This window comes from Equus przewalskii, chromosome 9 (assembly GCF_037783145.1).
Source record: "Equus przewalskii isolate Varuska chromosome 9, EquPr2, whole genome shotgun sequence".
NCBI lineage: Eukaryota > Metazoa > Chordata > Mammalia > Perissodactyla > Equidae > Equus > Equus przewalskii.
In genome coordinates this window covers 17,463,189-17,483,893 of record NC_091839.1, presented here as the reverse complement: position 1 = coordinate 17,483,893, position 20,705 = coordinate 17,463,189, and the positions used below count along the sequence as shown (strand labels likewise).

Sequence of the window (20,705 nt, the reverse complement as noted above, 5' to 3'; positions counted from 1 at the left end):
GTTTGATGTAATCTCACGTTTATTTTTCCTTTTATTGCCTTTACTTTTGATGTCAAATCCAAAAAATCATAGGCAAGACTGATGGCAAGGATCATTTCCTCTGAGTTTCTTGTAGGAGTTTTAAGTTTTCGTGTCTTAAGTTCAAATCTTTAGTCCATTTTGAGTTGGTTTTTGTGTACGATGTAAGATAGACATCCAGTTTCATCCTTTTGCATGTGGCTGTCCAGTTTTCCCAACACAATTTATTAAAGAGACTATCCTTTCCCCCTTGTATATTCTTGACTCCTTTGTCATAATTTAACTGGTCATGATGCTTGAGTTTATTTCTGGGCCCTCTATTCTGTTCCATAGATACAATGTGTGTGGTTCTATGCCAGTATTGTACTATTTTGATTACTACAGCTTCATAATATAGTTTGAAATCAGGAAGTATGATACTTCTAGGTTTGTTCTTCTAACTCAAGATTGCTTTGGCTACTTAGGGTCTTTTGAGATACCAAAGAATTTTAGAATTTTTCCTATTTCTGTAAAAAATACCATTGGAATTTTGGTATGGATTGCATTGAATCTGTAGGTGGCTTTGGGTAGTATGGACATTTTAACAATGTTAATTCTTCCAATCTGGGAGCATGGGTTGTGTTTCCATTCATTTGTGTCTTCAAGTTCATTTCATCGATGTGCTACAGCTTTCAGTGTACAGAACCTTCACCACCTTGGTTAAATTTATTCCTAGGTATTTTATTCTTTTAGAGAAATTATAAAAGTGATTGTTCTCTTAATTTCTCTTTCTGACAGCTCATTGTTAATGTATAGAAATGCAACTGACTTTTGTGTGTTGTTTTTATATCCTGCAACTTTCCTGAATTTGTTGATTAGTTCTAACAGTTTTTTTGGTTGAGTTTTAGGGTTTTCTGTATATAGTATCATGTCATCTGCAAATAAAGACAGTTTTACTCCTTCCTTTCCAGATTGGTTGCCTTTTATTTCTTTTTCGTCTTGGATTTCCACGGCTAGGACTTCCAGCACTATGTTGAATAAAAGTGGTGAGTTTGAGCATCTTTGTCTTGTTCCTGATCTTAGAGGAAATGTTTGAGCTTTTCACCATTGAATATGATGTTAGCTGTGGGATTGTCATAAATGGCCTTTATTATGTTGAGCTACGTACCATCTGTACACAGTTTGTTGAGTGTTTTTATCATGAATTGATTTTGAATTTTGTCAAATGCTTTTTCTGCATCTATGGAGATGAGCATACGATTTTTATCCTTCATTTTGTCGCTGTGATGTATCACTGTCTATAGATATTTTTTGTTTCCCTTTTGATTTCTTCTTTGACCCACAGGGTATTCAGTACCATGTTTAATCTCCACATGTTTGTAAACTTTCTAGTTTTTTTCTTGTAGATGACTTTACTTTCATACTATTGTGTTCAGAAAAGCTGCTGTATGTGATTTAAATATTGTTAAATTATTAAGACTTTATTTTATTCAAATGGAAATCAAAAGAAAGCAGGAGTAATTATACTTATCAGCAAAACAGCTTTAAGACAGACTGTAGTAAGAGTCAAAGAAGGTCCCTATATAATGATAATGGGATCAGTCCAACAAGATCTAACATTTGTAAATGTTTATGCACCCAACACAGGAGCAACTAAATATAGCAAGCAGATGTTAACATAGCCAAAGGGAGACATAATAAAACAATAAGAAGAGGAAATTTCAATATTTCACTTTCAACAATGGATAGGTCAACCTGGCAGAAAATCAGCAAGGAAACATTGGAATTACACTACATATTAAAGCAGGTGGACTTAACAGATATTCACAGAATATTGCATCCAAAAGCAGCAGAATGCAAATTCTTCTCAAATGCACCTGGAATATTTTCCAGGGTAGAGCATATGTTAGGGCAAGGCAGTCACTCAAATAGGGGGAAACTGGTGGGGAGAAATCCAAGTTCATCCACAGGAGAATTGGTCACAGAATTATGTTACAAGTCTCAATAATAAATACTGAACTAATTATATAATCAACATGGATGAAAGCCAAACAGAAAATACTGAGTGGAAATGTAAGCTGATGAATGCATTATACAGTAAGCCATTTCTCTAAGTTTTGAAAGCCTCCATAAATACTATATATTGTTTATGGTCAAACACCACATATTGGGAGAATAACACTACTTTGGGAAACATATAAATTAAGGTCAAAATCTTAACAAATTGTGGAGGTACAGGTAATTGAGAAAAAGGAGCCTGAATTGCTGCTTAATTTTATTAAAAATTTTTGACATAATTTTGGGTAGTACTTACATTATTTCTCTATCATTCTGTAGGTATGAAATGTTACACAAAAATCTTTTTTAAGAGCTGGATGCCTCAAAGTGAATTAAGGGTACCTTGGTAGTTTTTAATAATCAAGAACTCAAAGATGCAAGGACTAGATAATTCAAAGCTCCAGGATGAAATACAGGTTTTATGCAATTACCTCCAGTCGTGCATATGTACAAACACAGGAAACAAATATCAAGATTCATGTAAGATCCAGAAGTTTTTGAACATTATTCCCATGGGAACAACTCTTGAGGAAGATCTGCCATCTTCTCCTGGAATATTCTATCAAAGGCTTCAGCTTGGGCCACCGTGATGTGATTTTTCCAGTCTCCAGTAATGCCTACAAACATGAAATAGAGACACAGATCAGATCTGGGGGTAAGTCGCAGGTCCCAACACATCTCCTCCACTTGCCACGGAAATTGTAGCTAATAGAGCAGAATGACTAATGGCTCATCGGTGGACCTTTATACTCCCTGCCAATCATACCCATTTACACTTCCACCTGCCTCGGAAAGGTTTTCTCTATCCTCCTCTCTCCCAGCACATCCTGTATACAATCATCAGCAATCCTGTGCCCACATCCTCTGATACATCCAGAATCCGGCCAATTCTCACCACCTCTATTTCTACCACCTTGGCCCAAGCCAAAACCTTGTCTCATCTGGATTATCGTATTAGATGTATGACTAGTCTCTCTGTTCTCCATCCTTCTCCATTATAAGTTAATCTCAGCACGGCAGCCATCTTGATTCCTTGAGAAGCTAGACCATGTCCCTTCCAGCTGAAGTTCTCCGAGGACTTCTGGTTTCACTCAGTGAAAGTTCTTACAGCTTCAGGTGGTTTGGCCCCTGTCATTTCTCTGACTCCGTCTCCTGTGACCACCCACTTGCTCATTCTACCCCCTCACAGTGAGTCTTCTGATTCTGCTTCAGACGTTACCCCTCCTCAGGCTGTGTGCATTCCCTGCCCCTTCTTCCTCGAAGGCTGTTCTCTCACACACATCCGTGTCTTCCTGGTTTGCTTTTTTGATGTCTTTGCTCCAGTGTATCTTCTCAGTGAGGTTCTCTCCCACCGCCCAGTTTAAAACTGTAAGCCGCATCCTTGCTGTATTTTACTTCATAACACTTATCATGTATGATTTGCTATATGTATGTCCTCTTTGTGTGTCTGATGTATCTCCAATATGTGTAAGTTTAAGAAAGTCCCAGCCTTTTCTTTTTAAATTGCCAAAGACTTAGTGTTTCAAAGAGTCATAGACACATAGTATGTACTCAAATATTTGTTGAAAAGATGAGTAAAAGGATGAGGAAGGTACTATTATTATTTTCATTTTACAGATGCGGAAAAAAAGACTTGGAGAGTTACACAGTCAGAAAGCGAAGGATGTGAATTTAAAGCCAAAGATTTTATCACTAGAAGCCATCCTCTTAATGATACAATTATATTATTATTTCCGTGTCATATAAATTAACACTTTATGTATTACATTACTATATTAAACAAATTAATACATTAATTAATATTATCTAAGAGAATAATACATAATTATATATAAAATAATATCTAAAAATATAAATTATATACTCATACACATAGAAGTGATATCAAAGAATGTCCAATAAATAATTGGTACTCTATAGACATCCACTGCTACTCTCATGCTCATCATTATCTTCACAGTTAGAATCAGTTTTATCATTATTGACTTTTTTGGCTCCTGTATCAACCATAACACATCTGACTTTAGAAAGCCAGAAAGAGTTCTTGAGGCAACAGAGTCTATGTAAATTCAATATGGCGGCCCCCTATCAAATATTAGTCCAGATGAGAGAATTGAATGTTTCTATGAAGGGGCTTCAAATTCTAAATCATACTAGTTTTCAAAATCCTAGAAATCTTTTGGATGTTAATTTCTGTTTACATCTCTCCTTTGTCCTTGCCTCTTAAAAATCTCCCCAAACGATTCTCTGTTAGCTTTCTGAAGCTGCTGCAACCAAGCAACACAGACTGGGCGACGTTGACAACAGAGGGAGGCCAAAGTGCCACAAGCTCATTGATTATTACACTTTATACCACATTTCATTAATCATCATATTTTTAAATTAACTCTTCTGTCTGTTTATTCAACAAAAGTCATAGAACATGTAATCCATGCCAAGCATCATCCTTTAGAATAAAATCATCAAGGATAATAACAATTGCGGTCAATTAGGGAAAACTATTACCCTTATCTGAAAATCAGATGGGTCACCACTAATGGAGACTTCAACATCCAGGACTCTCCTAAGTATAGCCCTCGAGGGAAAATAAAAGTCTTTTTCTTGCGTCCTGAGCATAGAAATGCCCACAAACGTCATGAAAGTAGGTGGAACAGAACAGCCTTTGACCAAAAACAGCCAACATTTGATAGGGCTTTTCATTACATCATAATTTACATAACAAATTATTGAACTATCATTGATATAAGTAATTTTAAAATTAATCTTTGACCTGTAGATGCCTTTCAGATGAAAGAAAGGACATAGATCAGACGTGGAACAGAGAAGCAGGATATTATCCCTTTTCATCCCTTTCTTTCTTGCTTTCTTTTTCTTTCTTTCACCCACTCAATCATTCTTAGTTTACTCGGTCCTAGAATATCGAAGACCTAAACCATGATGGTTATGCTTAGTCTCCAGTGTCAGAGATCGGCTATCAGAGGGACTTGTGTCTTACTAGCTGCATCAGTTATCATCTTTTTCTGAGGGAAATAATCCCTCATGAGATTGTCATGATGATTCAATTATAAGCTACACGTGGAGTCAGACCACCAGCTCAGCAATAATATTCACACTGTAGCTTTAACTGTTCTTATCATTATTGTATCGATCCCTCCCAACTCTTATATAAGAAATCCATGAGTAATTGGGAAAGGTTAAAATCCTATATGATTGCCTTCTGGAGGAATCATCCTAGATAAAAAGAAATGAAAGGTGTACTCATTGAATTAGACGCCCCAAATTTGATTGCATCCGCTCTATTTTATCCCTACCAAAAGTCTAGTTGTTAATTCCCATTGACTTTCTCTCTTAAGCAACCATCTTTTGTCCTTTTAGCCATTTCTCACAAGAATTGTACAGAAATATAAAATTTAAAATCTGCCAAACCCTGATGCATAAAAGGAAATCCACGAATAGACGATCTCTCTATGCTAGGAATCCAATTTACTTCAAGTTTAGTAAAGTATCAAAGACGGGGATTGCTAGACGTATTATTTTTTAAATGACAGAAATGTATCTTCTCACAATCTGGAGCTTAGAAGTCCAGGACCCAGGTGTCAGCAGCGTTGGTGTCTTCTGCAGGCTCCTCTCCTTGGCATGTAGATGGCTGTCTTCACATGATCTTCTCTTTGTGTGAGCATGTTCCCGTGTCCCAATTTTCTCTTCTTACAAAGACACCAGTCTTATGGATTAGGAGGAACCTATAAGCCTCATTTTGACTTAATTACCTCTTTAAAGACCTTATTCCCAAATACAGTTACATTCTGAGGTACTAGGCGTTAGGAAATCAACATGTGAGTTTTGAGGAGACATAATTCAGGCTATAATACTTCTTCTTTCACCCCCCCCACCCCCAATTCATGTCTTTTTCACATTAAAAATACATCCACCTGTCCCAACTGCCCGGAGTCTAAACTCATTCCAATGTCAACTTTAAGTCCAAAAGTCAGCAAAATATAATGTAAATAATGCATGGGTCAGAATCGAGGTAGGGATCATCCTGAGGCAAGATTCATCTCCAGTTGTGAAGCTGGGAAACAAACAAATTACCTGCTTCCAAAATACAATGGTAGGAAAGGCATAGGATAAATATTCCAATTCCAATAGGGGGAACTCAGAGAGGAGAAAGAGATCACAGGTACCAAGCAAATCCAAACTCTAGCAGGACAACTTCCAAGAGATTTTAAGAATCAAGAATGAGCTTCTTGGTCTTGATGGTCTGACCTTCTGGCCTACTGGGGTGGTGAGCGCAACCACCCCCCCCCCCCCGCCCTGGGTGGCAGCTGCCTTCTGATCGAGGTCTTTTGAATCATTTAATTTCTTCCATCCATGAATCATCATCCTGGATGTATTTGAACTATGGAGTTCTGGGAAATTAAGCTCCTATTCCATGCAGTAGACACTCTTCACTCATCTTGCGCCCAAGGATAAGGACACCATCAATCTTTCCTCACAGACGGTCTGATATTGTCTGATAGCAAGACAGGCTCTCATCTAAGTGAGAAATCTCTCCTCTTGATATCGACCCTGATATCAGTTTCCCCACATTAAACCAAGCATATATGGGGTTAAAACCAAAACACTCACTCCCTGCTTACTCTCTGGCTTCCTGGCTCCAGAATCCACTATCCTCCATGGAGACAGACACCATCAAGAACAAGCACCTGGACTATCTCCTCCCGCAAAGAGATACGGGCTGGTGGGAAAGCTGCTGACCAGCAAGGTCATGAGCTCCCTCCTCTCTGCAAGTGTCTCAAGGCCAAAGACAGGCTGGTGGGAAAGCTCCAACCAACAAGGCCATATGCTCCCCCTCCCCTACCTAAAGCCCCAAATAAAAACCCTTCCTTTTAGCTTTTCGGGGAGTTTGGGATTTCAGCGTTAGCTGCCCTCTCTCCTTGCTCAGCGCTGTGCAAAAATAAAGTTCCTACTTTCTTCCACCACCCCCTGTGTCAGAGATTGGCTTGCTGCGCAACGGGTGAGCGAACTCACTTCAGGTTCGGTAACACTCTCCTTTTCTCAATTAACTCATTCTTTCCACATTTGCTTATTCAGGATAGTTCTCTATGCTAAATCACCAGTGCGGTAACACCAACATGACCATCTCCAAAACTGTCCTCACTTCTCAGGTCAATCCCAGCTGGCAAGTTGGCAGGAGTAGTGACTTAGCCTGGTCAGTGTTTGTGGAATGAATATTCCCCATGTCAAATTCTGAGGAGAGAGAATCTGAATGACCTCTCATAAGTCAGATGACCACTGCAGCCTAGTCAACATCCTCCAAGTGCCTGAAGCCCATATCAACACCGTGGAAAGAGACTTCTTGATAATAGCACCTGAGAACCTCTCTGGATGATGAGCAACTAGATTTGATAAATTCAAACACTCCCCAGTCCCGTTAGTGCCCTGCTGTTATCACCAGTATGTCCTCCACGTATCCCGATATATTTTGAAGGCAGAGCAGTTTCTTTTACCTTTTCTCAGTAGTATTCCATTCTTCTCATCAAAAAACTGACCACGAAGGAGGGACAAATTGGACATCTTGTTTTCTTTCATGACCTGAAAGGAGCTATTCTTGAGGAGTGAGTTCATTTCTTCTGGTTCTAATTTCCTGCCTAGGAATTGGCAGATCTTGTCTACGGTGCTTCTTGTGTCCTAGAAGAAGAAAAAACAAGAGAGAGGATATGAAACAGAAAGAACATAGGTAAGGAGGTGAGAATGAGGAAACAACAATGTGAGGAGAAGGAGGAGAGGAGGGAGGAAGAGAAGAACAACGTGAGAAGCAGGAAGCGCTTGATTGGTTGTGACTAGGAGGAAGGAAGGGCAAACGTAAAGAGGAAGGAGCACCAAGGATACAAAGGTGCCAGATCCATATGGATCTCCCAGTAGAATTGAGCTCAGGATCCCTTAACACAAAATACAGGGCCTGGGTTTTCTAAAGAGACTTGTAGGAAGGCTTCTAGACAATTATGATGAGGATTAATTGAGGAGAGATTGAGGGAGAACTTGACAAAGATCCAAGAGATTGACTTCAAATCCTGGCCGTGCCATTGATTCACGTTGTTTTCCAAAATTAAGATTTGAATAACACACAGATTTTCACAATATCTTCTTCTACATCATCTCAGTAATTAGTACTTGACTCGTGATCCTGGGAGATTATTAAAAACAATGACCTAAACCAGAAAAACTTTGCTTTGTATCATAGACTTTCCTCATAGAGCTGTAATGCTTTAAAATGTTTCTTTATCCCATGAGCCCCCATAAGGATCTAAGCAGAAGACACACAGCTGTAGAAATTACTCCAATACAAGTTGATTTTTGGCTTGAAAGCATAATCACTGGAAGGTAATGTAGCTGAGGGAGTAAAACTTATTACAAAAGGCTTCTTTGTAAAAACTGAAATTCATGTGGGGGTCACAGAGAATTGGACAGAGGAAGAGGATGGGAAATGATTTGTTTCTCAAAGGGAAAAGCCTGCATTTACATTATTTCTTCTTTTCTCTGGGATACCATTAATAAGCCAAGTTCTTCTTCCAATGGTTTAATTCTCCTTCCTGGCTTAGAGCATCAACTGACCACTTCTCCTGCCCATCACTGTTCAGTCTAGACTTGGCCTGTGAGAATAATTACAAAGACTGATTTCCTGACTTTATCTTTCTTCTATCAGTCAATCTGCGATTTCAGGCAGTTGGACACACCTCTGGAACCTGACTTTTTTCTTTTGGTCCCATCTTCTTCCTCACTCCCCTCCCACCCTAGGTTATCAGCAGCATCATGTGTCCTACTCCTAGAAATTTTAGAACCATTCCCAGTGTGAGCAAAAGCAATTGTACTTATTAAAAAACACCTTTAAATGTTGTAAGAAGAAACAAGATGAACACATGGAGAAAGGGCATAGAGCTTGGGCAGTGTCAACCAGATGTAGGGCAATGAAGACAGGGAGCTGTTCTCATTCCTGATGACCCTACACAAGTCTAAACTTTGACTGAGAAGGTGGAATAGAGATGCAGAGGAATGGAGGGAAGTTATAGGAGTGAAGATGATGGTGAGAGGTTATGTGCTAACCACAAGGACCATAGTTACCCGTTTCAGCTCTTCATAACTCAATATCAGGAAGTTCTCCTTCCCTTTCATTGACATCCAGCCATGAATGTGGTCAAACCAGGATCCAAATGGCACTACATATTGGGGAGGTAGACAGAAGAGGTGTTTACAAACTCCATGAAAGCAAAAATCCACCTATTATGTTCACTCTTTCGGGCACAGTTAATAGCACAATATCTGGCACATTTAGGCCTGTCCTAACTGTTTGCTGAATGAATGAGAGTAAAGATGGAAAACTATTATCCAACTTCATGCATTTACCCTGTAATGAGCCTTGTTCCTTTGGAGCAGGCTCTGTACCAGTTTTCAAGGGTCTCTAAGAAGATCCTATCTAGAGAGCCATGTGGCCTTAAGAATGGTATTCTTGCTGCCTCTAATCTGTTCCGTGTGTAGAATTTTTGCTTGATATGTCTTTTCCACAGCCCTTGAAGTTATTTTTCTGTCTTCTTCCCTTCATGTTGCTATCGTAATTATTGTTCCCTTGGATATCATCTGTCTTTCCTCTGATTTCAGATTTTCTTTCCTTTTTTCTAGTACAACTTTCCTAGAGACTAGGCAAAGATTTATTTGTAATAATCCTTTGTGAGGCTAATTGTGACTCTTTAAACTGATATTTCATCAATTCAGGAAATTCTCAGGAATGTTTCCTTGAAAACTGCTTTTTTCTATATGTTACATTATATTCTAGTGAGACAGGTCTTCCCACTCTATCCTCCATATACTAACTATTTTATAATTTGCAATGTCTATCTACCATGCCTGAGCCATTCTTAACTCCAAAAACTGGTGGAAAATTAATTATCAACTGAGAATTCTACTTAGTTATAGCATATTTCAAGAATGAATTTCAAAGAAAGACGTTTTCAGGCAAAATAATGAGGTAATTTACCACTTTTGTAATGAGAGATCTAGTCGAAGTTATACTTTATGAATAAAAAAAGTAAACACAGGAGAAAGGAAAAACCAACGAATCAAAGAGGAAATTAGAAAATAAGTTAGAAAATGCCATGAAACAAAGAAAATGGAAGCACAACACATCAAAACTTATGGGATGCAGCAAAAGCAGTTCTAAGAGGGACTTTTATAGCTATAAACACCATTGTTAAGGAAAAAACAAGAGATTTCAAACAAAAAATTTAACTTCACAGCTCAAAGAACTAGAAAGAGAAGAAGAAACTAAGCTCAAATTTAGCAGAAGGGAGAAAATAACAAAGATCAGAGCAGGAAAAAAATGAAACAGAGACAAGAAAACAATAGAATAGATTAACAAAAGTAAGACCTTGCCTTTTAAAAAGATAAACAAAATTGACAAACCTTTAGGTAGAATAGGAAAAAAACAGAACAGACTCAAATAAATAAAAGATGAAAGGAGAACCGTTACCACTGTTATCACAGAAATACAAAGGATCATAAAAGACTGCTATGAAGGATTGTATGCTAACAATTTGGGTAACCTAGAAGAAATGGATAAATTCCTAGAAACATACAACCTACCAAGACTGAATCATGAAGAAACAGAAAATCTGAATAGTCCAATAACAAGTCATGAGATTGAACCAGAAATCAAAAATCTTCCAACAAAGAAAAGCCCAATATCACATGGTTTCCTGGTAAATTCCAGCAAATATTTTAAAAAGAATTAAAACCAATTCCCTCTAACTTCGATAAAACTGAAGAGGGAGAACACTTCCAAACTCATTTTATGAGGCCAGCATTACCGTGCTGCCAAAGCCAGAGAAGGACACTATAAGAAAAGAAAAGAGCAGATCATTATTCCTGATGAATATAGATGCAAAAATCCTCATTAAAATATTAGCAAGCCGAATTTAACAGCACATTAGAATGATCATACATCATGGGATGTAAGGTTGTTTCAATATATGCAAATCATTAATGTGATACACCACATTAACAGAACAAAGGATAAAAATTGTATGAGAACTTCAGTAGATACATAAAGAGCATTTGACAAAATTCAACATTTTCATAATAAAAGATCTCAACAAATCAGGTACAAAAGGAACGTTCCTCATCATCATAAAGGTCAAACAGGAGAAGTCCACAGCGAATACTATACTCAATGTGAAAAGTTAAAAGAATTTCCTCTAAGACCAGGAGAAAGACAAGGATGTCCCCTCACCATTTCCATCCAATATGACTTTAGAAGTCCTAACCACAATAATTAGGCAACAAAAATATCTGAATCAGAAAGGAAGAAGGAAAATTAACTTTATTTTCAGATGACATGATCTGGTATATATAAAAAAAAATCCTAAAAACTCTCCCCAAAACCTGGTAGAACTAATAATAGAACTTAGTAGAGTTCCAAGAAAGAAAATCAGCTTACAGAAAACAGTTGTGTTTCTATTCACTAGAAATGAAGCATTTGAAAGAGAAATTAAGAAAGCAATCCCATTTACAATCGCATCAAAAGGAATAAAATACTTTGGAATAAGCTTAACCAAGGAGGTGAAAAACTTACATACTGAAAACTATAAGACATTGAAGAAGGAAATCGAGAAGACACGAATTAATGGAAAGATATCCTGTGTTCTTGAGTTGGAAGTGTAATATTGTGAAATGTCTATTGTATCCAAAGTAATCTACAGATTCAATGCAATTCTTATGTTAATTCTAACAGTATCTTTTCAGAAGTAGAAACAAATTCATAAAATTTATATGAAACCAACAAGACCCCAAATAGACAAGCAACCTTGAAGAGAACGAAGCTGGAGGCATCACACTCCCTGATTTGAAGGATTATTACAAAGCTATAGTAATCAAAACAGCATGGTACTGGCATCAAAACAGGCACATAGACCAGCAGAACAGAATAGAGAGTCCAGATGTAAACCCACACATATATAGTCAACTAATTTTTGATGAGGGAACTAAGAACACACAATGAGGAAAGAATAGTTTCTTCAATAAATGGTGTTGGGAAAACTGAATATCCACATGAAAAAGAAGGAAAACAGACCTTTATTTTATCCCACTCACAGTAATTAACTTGAAATGGATCAAAGACTGAAACAAAAGACCTAAAACCATAAAACTCCTAGCAGAAAACACAGGGCAAAGACCCTCGACATTGGATTGGCAATGATTTCTTGGCTAAGACACCAAAAGCACAGGCAACAAAAGCTAAAATAAACAAGAGCGACGACATAAAATTAAAAAGCTTCTGACAGCACTGGAAACAATCAGCCACTTGAAAAGGCAACCTACGGGATGTGAAAAAATAGTTGCAGATCATATGTCTGATAAGAAGTTAATCTTCCAAATATGGAGAACTCATACAACGCAATAGCAAAAATCAAATAGACCAATTAAAAAATGGGCAAGGATCTGATTAGATATTGTTCCAAAGAAGACACACAAATGGCCCGTATGTGTATAAAAATGTGCTCAATGTCACTAACTATCAAGGAAAGGCAGATCTAAACCACAGTGAGATTTCACGTCACACTTGTTAGGATGGCTATTATCCTAATCCTAAAAAAAATCAATAAATAAACATTGGTGAGGATGTGGAGAAATGGGACTCCTTTATATACTGGTGGTAGGAATGTAACTTGGTACAGCCATTAGGAAAACAGGATGAGGGTCCACCAAAATTTGGAAATAGAACTACCACTGATGCTGCAATCCCACTCCTGGGTATACATCTGGAGGATTGAAATCAGTATCTTGAAGCGATAGCCGAAGACCCATGTTCATGTCAGCATTGTTCTGCATTTCCAGTAATTAACATGTGGAAACAACCTAAATGTCCTTTGATGGATGAATGGTTAATGTTATATGTATATATATTATTCTAGTCAGTTATATTTTCAGTTATAAGGAGAAGAATTTCTGATAATCCCATGTGTAGTATGGTAACTATAGGTAATATTTAGTATTTTGTACTTGTAAGTTGCTGAGAATAGATTTAAGCTGTCTCACTACACAAAAATGCAAAGATTTAACTACGTGATGTGATGGATGTGTTAATTATCTTGATCTTTGTAATCACTAAACAATATATAGATATATCAAATAACCAGTTTTAAATATATAAATTATATTTATCAATAAAGTTAAAATATAACCTTTTTTAGTAATTATCTTTAAAATTAAGAACAAGGCAGGTATTAACACTATCATCACTTCTATCCAACACTGTTCCAGAGCCCTGGCCAATGAGATAACACAGGAAAAAATAAGACAGGAGCATTTGTGTGTATTAGAATGGAGATTTTGCAGTCATTACTTAAAGGTTATGTCTATACTTCATGGAAAATCAAGAAGAACCTACAGGGAAACAATGAGGATTAAGAAGAGAGTTCATTCACATTGGTGAATACCCAATCAATACTCAAAATCAGTTCCATCCCCAAATCAGGCACAAACTACTGGAAAACGTAATTTTAAGATGTCATTAATCTAGAAGAAATGAAATACATCTAAAAAAGAGTTGCAAGGTCTTTGCAGAAAAATATTATAAAAGATCACATAGACATTAAAAGAGCTTCAGATAAAAGGAGGGATAAACAATGTCTATAAGTGAGGAGATAGAGTAAAATACGCCAATCTCCACTAATTACACTGTAAAATTCCTATAATGACCATCACAAAAAATACTGACAATAATGAATGTCACTGAGCATACGGAGTAACAGGAACTCTCATATGCTATTTCTGGGAATATAAATTGGTACAACTACTCTGGAAAATAGTTTGATATTATTTTTTTAAATTGAAAATTCATATTTGCTATGCCTTAGCAGTTCTATGCTCAGATATATAAACCAGAAAGAAAAATCCACGCACATGAGCACCAGAGAAGCATTATTTTGAATAGGAGCTGAAACACCTAATTTAATTTCCAACTTTGGGCATTCAAAGTGTTGGGAAAGTAATGACCATAAACCTAATGGCTTCAGCGATGCTTGCAAGGAGCAATTATGGTCATTCATTTTGCTTCTCCCCTTGGCTGAGCCTAATCTAGTAGTACTCATGGTGCTGGTATAGTCTGTCTTGGGAGGTAGGACGTAGGGAAGAGGACCACACAGGCCATGAAAGCATGCTTTAGGCATTTTGCAGAGGACATTCTAGGGTTCAAGGTTCCCAGAGCATGGGTGATGACAGGGTCACAAACTCCAGGAATCCTATAGACTTTACCTTGCTGGGGAGGAAGTGTGTCCAGAGCAGAGATCCCCTAAGCCTTTGTTTCATATATGATCCAGAGCTCTGCTCTATCCCAGTGCCCAGAGCAGGGACTCCTCTTGCCTCGGTCTAAGGACAATATTTCCTGCGACTTAAATTCCCAGGGCTTCTTCATTGGTTTAGGGGAATGGTTTTGGATCAACCTTCTACAGGGCTGCAGGCAACTCAGGATATTGAGATTAGTTGCTATCAATAGAGATTCTGGTGTTAGTGCTTCTTGACTGGATAAGAAAGAGGCCCGTGTGTGAGTTTTAAATGACAGAAAGTTGATCTTGAGACAGTGGCGAGGTTTACAGGATACGGCTTCATCACCCACCACTATTGGTTGGACCTTCCTGGATTCCTGGTGACAGTCAAAACACCATTCGGACTACTTTATGCACCAAATGGCAAAATCAAATACAATATCAGTGAGGGAATTGCTCTCTTCATGTCCGGGCTTCCACCCTAGGATTTCATTTTTGCCTTTTTTTCTGAAAGAGTAACCTGAAGGACATGAGGAGACAGGAGGGAAGAGTTCAGCCAGGATCAGCTCCACAAGAAAGACGACCGCTGTGTGCTTGAAGATTGGCCTTTATACCAAGGGCAAACCAGGAAATGTGAACTGTTCAATATCTAACAGATGATTGCAACATAGCCCAGAAGGGCCAAAGAACATGAGGTGTGGACACCCGTATGGAGTCTGTTATGTGAATCTAGGTGAGAAGTAACAGTGGGTTTGCTCAATCAAGCACCAAGGGAAGGGTGGCAAATAAATATTCATTATTTAATGCAGGCGTATCAGCTTACTGTATGGCAAGCACCACTCTAGAACCTTGGGTCAAGAAGGAGCAAATCAAAGAGCTCACATTTTAGTTGGGAGAAGGACGCAATAAAAAAATTAATAGACTAGATACTCATTGGTGATGAGTACTAAGAACAAAAAGAGAGAAGATAATAGATACTGGGTAGGATGCTCTTATATATAGTATTGAAGAGGAAGACTTCCAGAAATGCAGAGACATTTCAGCAGAGACGAGAAGGAAGGTAATAATCAAGGTCGTGGGACTTGGATAAGAAATAGATAAAGGAAAGTGGTGAGGGGTATGGGGGAGTGGGATGGAAAACAGGAGACACTTGCAAGAGGACAGAATCCTATTGATGCTGAGGGAGGGGTGGTTTTATTTATTTCCTAAGATCAACCTGCAGTGGGAACAGTTTGGGATATGGGGAAATGTGTTCAGTTTTGAACATACTGAACTAGAGGTATCTATGCCTCTCTCCAGTGAAGATGTCTGTGGGCTGTCAGAGAAACACGGCTGAAACTAAGGAGACATATCATAGCTGAGATAAGGGACTCATCAAATAGTTTTGCAGAAAATTGCAAAATTTCAGGCATCTGAGAAAGTCTAGAAATTCTGCATAAATAACACTATAGAGATTTTAGGATAAAGTATACTGTTGGGTTTTGTTTTTGTTTTTGTTTTTTTTTGCCCTGAAGTAACATCTGTGCCAATCTTCCTCTATTTTGTATGTGGTCACCGCCACAGCATGGCTGCCAATGATGGGTGTAGGTCTGTTTCTGGAACCTGAAGCAGAGCATGCCAAACCTAACCACTAGGCCACAGGGCCGGCCAAAATGCATACATTTTAGATAGATTGGACAAGAGGATTAAGGCAGTTGTAGAAAGATGCATCTAAAAAATGGTAGAAAGTGAAGATTGTGTTGCCCAGAAAGGCAGTGAAAAGCTGTATTTCAGAAAGTCACAAATTAGGAGAGAGGAGAAGAATACAGCTGCTCTCTGTTAGTATTAGATAGGCGTGGAGACTCACAACATACCTAGGATGGTTTATGACGGGGCAAGCTGCAAGGATGGCTGGGGTTCTGCTGCTCTATAGGAGAGAAGGTGGACTTTGAAAATTTGACGTTCCAATGGTGACACAGCCTTGTAGCCCCAGGATGCCCAGCTGTAGAGATCTCAGGTCGGGTGTAAGATGGGGTCTGATAAAGGCCTCTGACAACCTCCCATATTCCATATTTTACATTCACTCACCATTTCCTTTGATGAAACATTCAAAATACTCTTTCAGTGACTCTGCTTTCTTCACAAAATATGAAGTACGCCAGAAAAAATAACCAGAATGAGAACATCTCTGGGATTTCTGATGAGATAAATCACCTGAAAGAGAAAAATGGAATAACAACAACAACAAAAAAATACAGCCATTTCCCATCCTTCTTGAACTTCATAAAAATGGGGAAAAAGAATTCTTAGAAAATGCCTAAGTATCAATGCAATCTTTTAAGAAATTGGTTACTGCATTCATTAACCAAATGTGTGTTTTTAAGTTCCTACGAACCAGTCACTAGAGTAATATTAAGAATATCACAGTGGAAGAGGAAAGCATTGTCGTTTCTGTCTTGAATATCGTAGTCCACTCAGAACGGGAAGCCAGTGAAGGTTTGAAGAGTGAGTGCTCTTATATTTCTGGAGCACAGCTTAAAGATCACTACTAGGAGACGATGAATAAACTACTATATTCATAGATACACAGCAGGCCTTCTCAGGGTATAAGTCTATTTTCATGAAGTACAGGAACTGGCTAAACTCAACGATAGAGTCAGAAGTCAGGGGAGCGGTGACTTCTGCGGGCGGGCATTGATTCAAGGGCAGAGGAGGGAATTTCCTGGGGGAGTGGAAATGTTCTAAATCTGGATCTGGAAGGTAGTTGCCCAATTAGAAGGCATTTGGTCCCATGCAAAGTGTCCATAAGACATGGGGTCCACAACAAAGTGCTTGATATTTGGTCATATCTGATCCTGTTGAAAATGTCCATGGAGACATTGGGTCCCCACACCCAAAGGTCCTTGATATTTGGTCTATGCCCAAAAGCATTGGGCATGGGCCAATATTGCAGTGATCTGGACACGACTAAATGGTGCAGACCTTGGGCATGGACTAAATGTCTTATGGACCAAATATTTTATGGACATTTTTGGCAGGAACAAATGTCCTGCAAGGAGTTAACCCAGTTGTGTACATATGTAAAGATGAACAAGCTAATACTTACAATTAGTGCACAGACATGGACACACACATGGAAGACCACATGGCATTTGAACATCTGACTTACACTCTGGATTCTTCACCAACTTTCTTAGTGACAGTATTCTGGGCCCCAGCTCTCTCTAGGCCTCAGTTTCCCCATGCAGGGATTTAACAAACACCAATACGACACAGATAAATGAGTGTATTATAAACAAGCTTGGGAAGCGATGGGTTAAGAAAAAAAACTTCATGTGGTGCAATACATTGTGATATTTCCAAGGAGAATAGTATTCTAAGCTTCACTATCTATTTTTATTTTTTTTGTTTTTCTTTTCAATTTTTTTTGGCCGGGGGCGGGGGGAAGATTAGCCCTGATCTAACATCTGCTGCCAATCCTCCTCTTTTTGCTGAGGAAGACTGGCCCTAAGCTAACATCCGTGCCCATCTTCCTCTACTTTATATGTGGGACACCTAATACAGCATGGCTTGCCCAGCGGTGCAATGTCTGCACCTGGGATCTGAACCGGTGAACCCCGGGCCGCCAAAGCAAACGTGGGCACTTAACCACTGCGCCACCGGTCCAGCCCCTAAGCTTCACAATCTAATTTAAGCATATTTTTTTTCTAAAAAATCTCAAACCAATGAGCAGCTTCCAGGAAAGTATGTTTCTAAAAACAGTCTGAGATATGCTAGATCCTGGGTGTACATGGTCCCTCCTGGGTACCATCTGTTGGCACCATGAGAGGTTCGTGTAGCTGCTGAGCTCAATAGCTGGGTGTATATAGGGAGACATCATGGTTAGAAAAACCAGACACGATGCCACAACAATCTCCCTGGATTTAGGCATTGATTTATGAATGGGCTGCTTCCCACCTGGGCAACTCGATGTCTGGTGCTTCTACCCAAGTGGTGGAAGGCATTTAATGAAGATTGGCTAATCATTTTTAGAGTCACAGTGTGGGGTTATCTTGTATACAACACAGTTATAAATTCTGGTTGGGTGTAAAACGTGGTTTTCTAAGATTCTGGCATTATCATTTCACTTTGCCTCTGGTTTAAATCTGGGTGGTATAATCTGTGGAGGGGTCTACACCCTTGTACTCGAGTATGGACCCTGGAACACCCAATGCAGGATCTCAGGCCCATCCCAGATCTACTGAATGAGGCTGCCTTTCAACCAGATCTCCAGGGGTTTCCCAGGCACATTAGAATTTGGAAAGCATTCATCAACTTATCTTGACCATTGAACACTGACCTTGGCCTTGGAATTGAAGAGAGACTTGGGGATGAGCTGGATGGGGAGGTGGGAGGTGATGAGGCGGGGGCCTTCCTTATCCTTTAGTGAATTATACCCATCCTCAGGTCTGTACCCAGGGTGAGTGTTCCCAAATGGGCACAGATTGGATCCATTTGGGATCCCCCTTGGAGCAAATCAGGCAGACAATTTCAATCAACCAGTTTGTTCCTGGATAAAGAGGGAAAAATGATGGTCACTCATTTTAATCTGACTTTTCAAAAAATTGTGATAAAACATACACAACATAAAGTGTACCATCTTAACCATTTTCAAGTGCGCAGTTCAGCAGTGTGAAGTAAATTCCCATTGTTGTGCAACCATTTTGCAAAACTGAAACTCTGTCCCCACTCAACAACAATTCTCCATTTTCCCCTCCCTCCACTCCCTGGCAACCAACATTCCATTTTCTGATTTAATAAGTTCATTACTCTGGATACCTCATCAAAGTGAAATCATGCCATATTTGTCCTTCTGTGATGGGCTTATTTCACTCAACGCAATGTCCTCACAGTTCACCCACGTTGTTTTGTGTGTTAGAACTTCAGTCCTTTCTAAGGTTGAAAACTATTCTATTCTGTGTATACACTACATTTTGTCTATCCATTCATCTGTCAATGGGCATTTGGGTTGCTTCTACCTTTTGGCTCTTTGCTTAATCCTTTTAACCGGTTCCCCTCGCCCTTGGCTTTTCACTGGACACTTCCAATGTCTTCAGCCTCAGTCTTGGCCCAGTTTGCAGTCCCTCTAGCCTCTCCCCTCATAGAAGTACAACCCACATCCTCTCCTTCCCTTGAATTTGCCAGGTCTTTTCCAGTTCTTGACCATTGTCCATGCTGATCCCTTTACCTGAAACTATTCTTTTTCACTAAATAGATTAGCATTCATTGTTTCATCTCAACTTAGATGCAATTTCCTCTACTTTTTTTTTTGGCTAAGATAGTTGCTTTTTATTCATTCCTCCCCAGTTTTATTGAGGTATGACTAGCAAAGAAAAATTATAGATTTAAGGTGCACAATGTGATGATTTGATGTATGTATACATTGTGAAATGACGACAACGATAAACCTAATTAACATATCCATCACCTCACAAAATTACCTTTTTTTTTCTATTTCTTCTATGAGGACTTCAGTGGTTATCCTTCTCCGCTCTCCATAAAAAAACCTGGCTCTGTCTTAAGCTTCACTCCTGTGGGTTCCCCCAGACCTTAGATTAACCCCCTGGACACTTATCTTACTGTGTAACTGCCTGGCTGAAGCCTTTTCTCTGAATGTAAATGGCATCAGGGCCCAGCTCTACTCCCACACAGCATCGCACATTGTCTGGCATATAGAAAGCATTCCATTCTTTTGCTGAGTGAATGAGGGACATGGCCACAGCTTGTCTCAGCATCTGATCCAGCTTCCTTACCTGATTTGGGGTAAGTCAGTATCAAGACATCTTCATCCTTAAACACAAAACTCTCCCATGCTTCTCTCATGAGTTCAGGTGTGAAACCCATGGTAGGGAAAGGTACCCCTTCAAACCACATATACCCGTCTGACATTGTGATGAGGTCTTTGTTCCAGGTGTTAGAGTTTCAGGTGTAGCCGCTGTTGGAGTTGTGGCAGCTGCTGGGAGACCAGCTTTTATACTAAAGATAGAACAATTATTAATGTCTCCCAGTTTGTTGAGGATCTTCCCGCTGATAAAGAGAAGAGCAGATCGATAGACGGTTCCAAAGCTGATGATGTTGAGCAATCGTGAAGTCATTCCAAGAACATTCTGGGGTAATCATAGTTTGAATTCATGATAGGGAACCAGGAGTTCAATAACAAGCCCAAGAATGTAGATTGTGGCAAATTTTAAACATATTTTTCATAAGCTTTATTTTTTAGAACAGTTTTAGATGTATGGAGAGATTGCAAAGACAGCAGAGAGAGTTCCCATAGTCCCTACTGTATTCTAATTCTTAGTTTTTCCCTAATGTCCTTTC

The 20,705-nt window shown here is 38.9% G+C and overlaps 1 protein-coding gene and 1 pseudogene across 1 annotated transcript in view; one reads left to right on the top strand and one right to left on the bottom strand.

Moving 5' to 3' along the window:
* The window catches only part of LOC139085509 (sulfotransferase 2A1-like), a 56,417-nt gene that overhangs the window by 19,168 nt on the left and 16,544 nt on the right, over positions 1-20,705 (top strand). The gene's annotated exons all lie outside the window — the stretch shown is intronic.
* Positions 1,458-20,350, bottom strand: LOC103555781 (sulfotransferase 2A1-like; annotated as a pseudogene).